The sequence below is a fragment of the Tupaia chinensis genome, unplaced genomic scaffold (genome assembly GCF_000334495.1).
Source record: "Tupaia chinensis unplaced genomic scaffold, TupChi_1.0 Scaffold000459_1, whole genome shotgun sequence".
Classification (NCBI taxonomy): Eukaryota; Metazoa; Chordata; class Mammalia; order Scandentia; family Tupaiidae; genus Tupaia; species Tupaia belangeri.
This window is the reverse complement of record NW_006159968.1, coordinates 1,440,902-1,446,972: the sequence shown is the minus strand read 5'-3', so window position 1 is coordinate 1,446,972 and position 6,071 is coordinate 1,440,902. Positions and strand designations below refer to the sequence as shown.

At 49.3% G+C, this 6,071-nt stretch overlaps 1 protein-coding gene across 4 annotated transcripts in view; it reads right to left on the bottom strand.

Annotated features, from left to right (window-relative positions):
• The window catches only part of ST3GAL1 (ST3 beta-galactoside alpha-2,3-sialyltransferase 1), an 89,408-nt gene that overhangs the window by 25,111 nt on the left and 58,226 nt on the right, over positions 1 to 6,071 (bottom strand). Inside the window, exon 4 of one of the 4 annotated variants that reach the window (XM_006155517.3) lies at positions 4,251 to 4,422. The exons of the other annotated variants lie outside the window; for them this stretch is intronic. The gene's annotated coding sequence lies outside the window, so the exon portion shown is untranslated. The remainder of the gene's footprint in view (positions 1 to 4,250; positions 4,423 to 6,071) is intronic. 4 annotated transcript variants of the gene reach the window in all.

Sequence of the window (6,071 nt, the reverse complement as noted above, 5' to 3'; positions counted from 1 at the left end):
GGAGGCAGCCCTAGGGAGGCTCAGGGTGAAAAATGTGGGAAGGTTGAGCAGCTGGGCTGCAGAGGCTCGGTAAGTAGGTCAAGAGAGCAGAGGCGAGTAATGACCAGCACAGCAAATGGCGTCTCCAGACCTAGAGGAGCAGAGGGACAGGAGGCATGGAGGCACGAGAGTGAGATGCTAGTGTAGATGTCTCCCCACTGCACCAGGCGAAGCCTGCAGCAAGCCCTGCAAACGCTTGTTGGGGAAGGAAGGATGTGGGCATGTTCCCAACATGCACCAACTCTGCTGGGTACTAAGCCGAGCTCAGGCTGCACCTCTGATCTTACAGCACTGTAAGGGGGTGAACTTCCTATTTCACAGCAAAACTATGAAAACAGAGTGCAGAGGTAACTTGCCTGAGGTTGCACAGTGAAGGACAGGAACCTGATTCAAAGGCCGGGTCATGGATGGGACTGCACGCAAGCGCACGTGGTGAGTGCCACATCCCGTGGGAGTCGGTACTTTAAATCACGCGGAAATGATGTTGGAGATGGCAAAGGCTCTGAATGGCTCTCTCCCCTTGTGGAACTTCAGGCTCTGCTTTGCAACTTCACCTTGTGTAACTAGCGGCTGTGAAGGCTGTGAAGATGACTCATCCCTTAGCACCAAAGGGGCTCGGGAGGTTTGAGACACCCTGAGGGTCACTTGTGTGGCATCATGGGGGGAGGATGATTCCATTTCCATAGGGGAAAGTGGAAAGAGGACGCACCTTGGCAGTTCCAAAGCCTCACCTGACGTGCACGAGCCAATGGCAATGCTGAGCCAACACCTGGTCCTTGTGTACAAAACAGAGACAACCATGATATGGATATGCCTTGGGAGTCCTGTGAGCAGAGAATGGAGGTCTGAGCGCGCTGGCCTCCAGGAGGGCTGCCAACTGCTGCCGCGTCTTGTCCCCTCTCTGGCAAGAGCAGATGGTCCATATACTGACTTGGGGCTGTGTACAGTTCTAAGAGTTGGTCCCAGAGCCCTATCCCTACGAACTCATTGACTCTTTTAACACATTTTATGGAAAGGTTAATACACTTGACTCAGGGCTGTACAATTTGTAAGAGTGAAGCTAGGAATCAGCAGATGGCATAATGGTCATGCTGCTGGACTCCCACATAGTCGATCATGGTTTGAGCCCCGGACCTGGTGGCTCAAAATTCACACCGGGCACTTGTATGTGTCCAAAATTCCAAAAGGAGAATGGAGGGGATAGGATTGTGGCGTGGCCATCGTGCACCCCCCCCCCCCCCCCGGGGCCCCCGGGGCAATTTTTTTTTTCCGGCCCCGCCGCGCCCCCCCCCCCCCGCCGGGACGCTCAGGGACAATTTCTCACTTTCTGTCTCTCTATCTCTCCAGCGAGCACATGTACCCTATAGGAAAAATCTTTCTTAGAAAAAAAAAAAATAAACCTAAAGGAGACCTGAGTTCCAACCCCCCAGGTCTTCCCACTAAGTGCTTACCAGTCAGCCTGGGCTGATCTCTCAGCAAGGGGCCTACCTGGCGCCTACCCTGCACCGGAGGGTACATCCATGCAGGCAGGGGGATTTTATCCCCACTCAACCCTCACTCCCAAGTGATCACTGATGCTACTCACCCTCCATCTGACTGAGGAGGCAAATCTGGCGGGCAGAGGAAATCGACCTGTGACAGACTACTGCTGGAGATGTCAACCACGCTCCTGGCCGGAGGTGCCATAGGGTGAGAGCTGCTCCACCTTGGCTCCTCTGAGCCGGCTGATCACAGGACATTCAACACAGAGTTTCCCACCCATCCCATACCGCGGGCCCTCCTGAGCACTGGGGGCAGGAGACTGGACGGCCTGTCCCTTTAGCCCATTAAAGGCCTCCCACACGGGGACATTGCATTATAAAGACATTTTGTTCTGTTCAATTAACTTTCAAGCACACAGGCGTTTTTTCTCCTCCTAGAATTCAGTGATGGGAGGTGTGCCTTGCAAAGGCCAATGCCCTCCTCAAGTCTTACCGACCCACTGAGGCTGGACAGACAGGCAGTCTAGGGAGGTCTCTGGGGATGGTAGGTCATGCCCAGCACCAGGTAGGAACCCTCCAGCTGAACTCCAGCTCCAATACCTGGTCAGCTCAGCAACCTCAGATAGCCTTCCTCATCTGTAAAATGGGGCAGCACAGTTCTTTGTCTTTGAGAATCCTGGAAGTGAGGGAGGGGACCATGTGACCTTGCTTGTGAGGGTACTGCATGGTCATGCAAGAGATACTACGTGGTCAACCTCTTTCTTCTTGGGAGTATAGCACAGGGATGAAATGAGGCTCAGATCTCCATAGGAGTAGCACTCAACCCACTAAGAGCTTTATTTTTATTTTTTTAATGGTAATTTTTTCTGCTCTATTCTTTGTCCCTATCTGGTGCTCTGACCCTTCTCACTGTCTTCTCTTTCCTTAGTGACCAACAATGTCTATTTTTTTTTAATTGCCGGAGGGTGTGTGCATTCACTAGAGAGAGAGACAGAGAGATGGAAGAAACAGGAAAATGGAGAAAGCATTCCTCTCCCTAAAACGGGGCATGGTTATGCTGCAATCCCTTCTCTAGTCCTCCGTCCTGTTGGAATTTGGGGCACACATGCGCATGTGCCTGGCATGTTTTTCAAACTGCTACAGCTGGGACTCAGAATGCAGTTGGCCACATAGGATCCAGCTCCCTTTACCACTAGACTATAGAGCTGACCTGATCAACATCTTGTATCAGGGAAGTGCAAGCCAGTTTTGCAAGCGTATCTGTGTTGTGCATTACAGCTACATATAAAACACTACTATTTTCAGTAAAGAAAAGGAATAGTCAAAACCCTAGAAGGATGACTTATTAAGATAAATCTGCTTTCTCTTACTAATTCAGGTAATGAGAACATGGTCTTTGGATTCAACTGCTATTTGCTAAGCTCCCTAACTGTGACAGGGAATCATTGTCCTCCCAGTTTTATAGGCAAGACATGCAGATTGAGAGACTAAGAGCCTTATTTTTATTTTTTTAACATATTATTTCATGAGAGAGAGAAAGAGAGAGAGAGAGAGAGAGAGACGGGAGAACACATTCTCAACAGGGCATTGATGCCACGATCCAACCCCAGCCTCTGCTAGCCTTGGATCACGGGTATGTGTGTGCCTGGTGTACTCAGGGAGGTCTTTGGGAGTGATCCTAGAACTTGTCCAGGAGGGTCTGCCTCACAGAGCATTGCGATTTCCCACTGTGCCACCATCTGGCCCTGAGACTCGGAGTTTTCTGATACACTATGACCTGGAATTTGTTCCAAGAACCTTCACTCCCTTTTGTTTATTGAGGCAGTTTCTGAAAGTATGGACTGAACTATATCATCCCTTGAATTTGGAAAGGTCCACTCTGAGCTTATTCTCCACTCATGCAAGGAGAAAGGCTTTTCCCACCTCGCAATAGTCTCTTGTTTCTGACCCTGGAATCTCATGTGTCTTGCCAGGATCCATAAAATGCTGCAAGGCTGACATGTAAGTTAGTAACAGCGGGATAAACTCAAACCCCAGACCTTATGCTTTCTCTTGCCCTCCTGCACACTGTTCTCTGCTCATACCTCCACCTACCCAAATGTGTGGGTTCCCTTACACCTAGAATGAAATCCTAGGTTCTCATCACTCATTGCCTATAAGATCCTGCACACATGAATGGGTCTCTGACAGCTCCCTGGCTTCATTTCTATGTCTCTTCTTGCTCACTTCCGTGAGCTTTGCCAGCCTCCACACTTCTCTTGAACATGCTGACAGAGGACTGGAGCACAGACTCTGTGCCTGCCCAGAATGCTCACGCTTAGACAACAAAGTCACTGGTTTACTCAGTCCAGGATGATGGACCAAATGTCAGCTCCTTGGAGAATCTTTCCCTGAACCATGAAGTGCATCACCCTCTGCATTTTTCCCTACTTGGTATTCCTTATCATACTTCTGATTAATCATACTTCTGATTAACCTACATTACATACTTATGTCTAGTCAGCATACAGTTGAGTTACTCGATGTCAGAGACTTTTATTTTGTTCCCCCACTGTGTTCCTAGGAGAATAATCATAGACCATCTTTAACAATCACCTGGAAGGTGGGCATCATCCTTATTTTATAGTTGAGGAAACAGGTAAAGAGGAGTTCAGCAATTGCAATTCACCACCCAATCTCACAGTAAGCGTTAGACCTAGGAGCCACAACCAGAACGTTGTCAATACCAACCTGCTGTTCAGAGGGGTCTCCGTGGGCCTCTTGCACTCTTATACATCCTGTTGAGTGGACCCAATAATGCAAAGCTCTGACTGCTCTGTACCTGGGTTGTATCCGCAGCAACCAATCATGACACATGCGGCAACATCTCTCTGGGACAAAAAGCTGGCTTGCTTGATGTTCCCTAGAAAGTAGTGGATTCTCTCAGCTCAGGGTTCCTAAGTGCAATGCACTGCATGCTCAGGCATATTTCTGGGACCTCTGCCTGCCCTCTGTAGAACACAGGGGCCAAGAAGATCTGACATAAACATAGTGCTCATGCTGATTGTTGCCATGTGAGTGGTAACATCCTAGTGTCTAGCCCAGGAGTCTCATGTCTTCTGCCAGCCTCCAAGAAGCATTCGTAAATAAATACATTAGGTTGTAACGGGATAAAATCAAATCCTAGATCTTAGAGCTCTGCTGTTCTACTCTGCATATACTAATTTATTAACCATAAAATAGTCTTTGTTGATGGCATGATTTTCTGTCTCATGCATCCTCCAAGCTGGTGAGCTTCCTGCCAGGGCCCATTTTCCCCAGGAACTCTCCACTGGTCTCCATCTTCTGCCCTTCTTCACAGAATTTATATCATTCTTGGATGTATTAGATGGAATAGATCGGAAGAAAAATCAATTTCACTGAAGGAGAGAGGTACTAGTTTTAGTTAGCCCACATAAAGCATGCTAACCCAATGAATTAGGGAGAAGATATCGAAGAAAAGAGGCAAGCTAGATGGTGAACGTTCCTGAACGTTTACGTTTTTCTAAATGTGAGAGTGAGTGGAGCTAAGAACTCTCTAGAGTTTGAACAAATAAAGTGGTCAGGTTGAGCCTGAGCTCAACCAAGTACATGGTACATGTGTGTCTTGGTTCTACGCTCCTGATACTATAACCTGGGCCTTGGCCCCTCATGAGGACCTGTTTAATGAACAGCTGGACAGAATTTAACCTGACGATGCTGACTGATGAAAGGCTTGCTGGTCGACCACTGGGCTGCGAGCTCCCTGGGGAGAAAGCAGGCAGGGCTGGGCTCAGAGTCCCTCCGTGCAGGAGCTTTTGGAGCATTTCTTCTCAGAAACTTTCAGAAGCTCACAGACCAGTAACCAGGCAGAATTGCTTTCTGATTATTATTTTTCCAGCTGAATGAGGTTCCGTTAATGGAAGACTTAAGAAGTCCCTCTCAGCCCTGAGGAAACAGAGACATTCTGCTGTTGCCAAAAATTCTGGCTCTGCAGCCACGGGTCCCTGGTCAGAGAGAGATGAGGGTGTCCTGAAGTTCTGGTCTGGATGTTGGAAGCAGGACCATCAGAGTGGTGCCCTTCCCAGGGCATCTCTTTGGTAAGAGGTCTACAACATCCAAAAGGAGCTGATAGAGGGTTTGTTTCTCGTGCCTGGTTACCTGGCTTGGTGGCAAAGACTTGTGGCATTTCAGGGTCACGCCAGAACACATGGATGGCCATACTTCTCTGCTTCATTTCCTGAGGCTCAGGAAGGGGACTTGACTCTGGTTGTGCACTTGTCTGCAGTGGTGCCAAGACTAGAGCCTGTGGTCCCAAACTTCCTAGGGATGTCCTTTCCAGCCCACTCTTTCTCATGAGCTGCTCCAGGAGGCAGGTAGGTGCCAACACCACCACCTGATGGAGAGAACCAACCCCGCAGACAGACAGGCTGCCCTGATCCGTGTGCTACAGGTCGTGCCAGGGCAAGGTCTGCCTGCCTTCACCCACCCTCCACAGCCCCCGGAACCATGCCTGTTGCCTCTCTCTCCCGAGGTCAGCATGTGGTCAGCAGG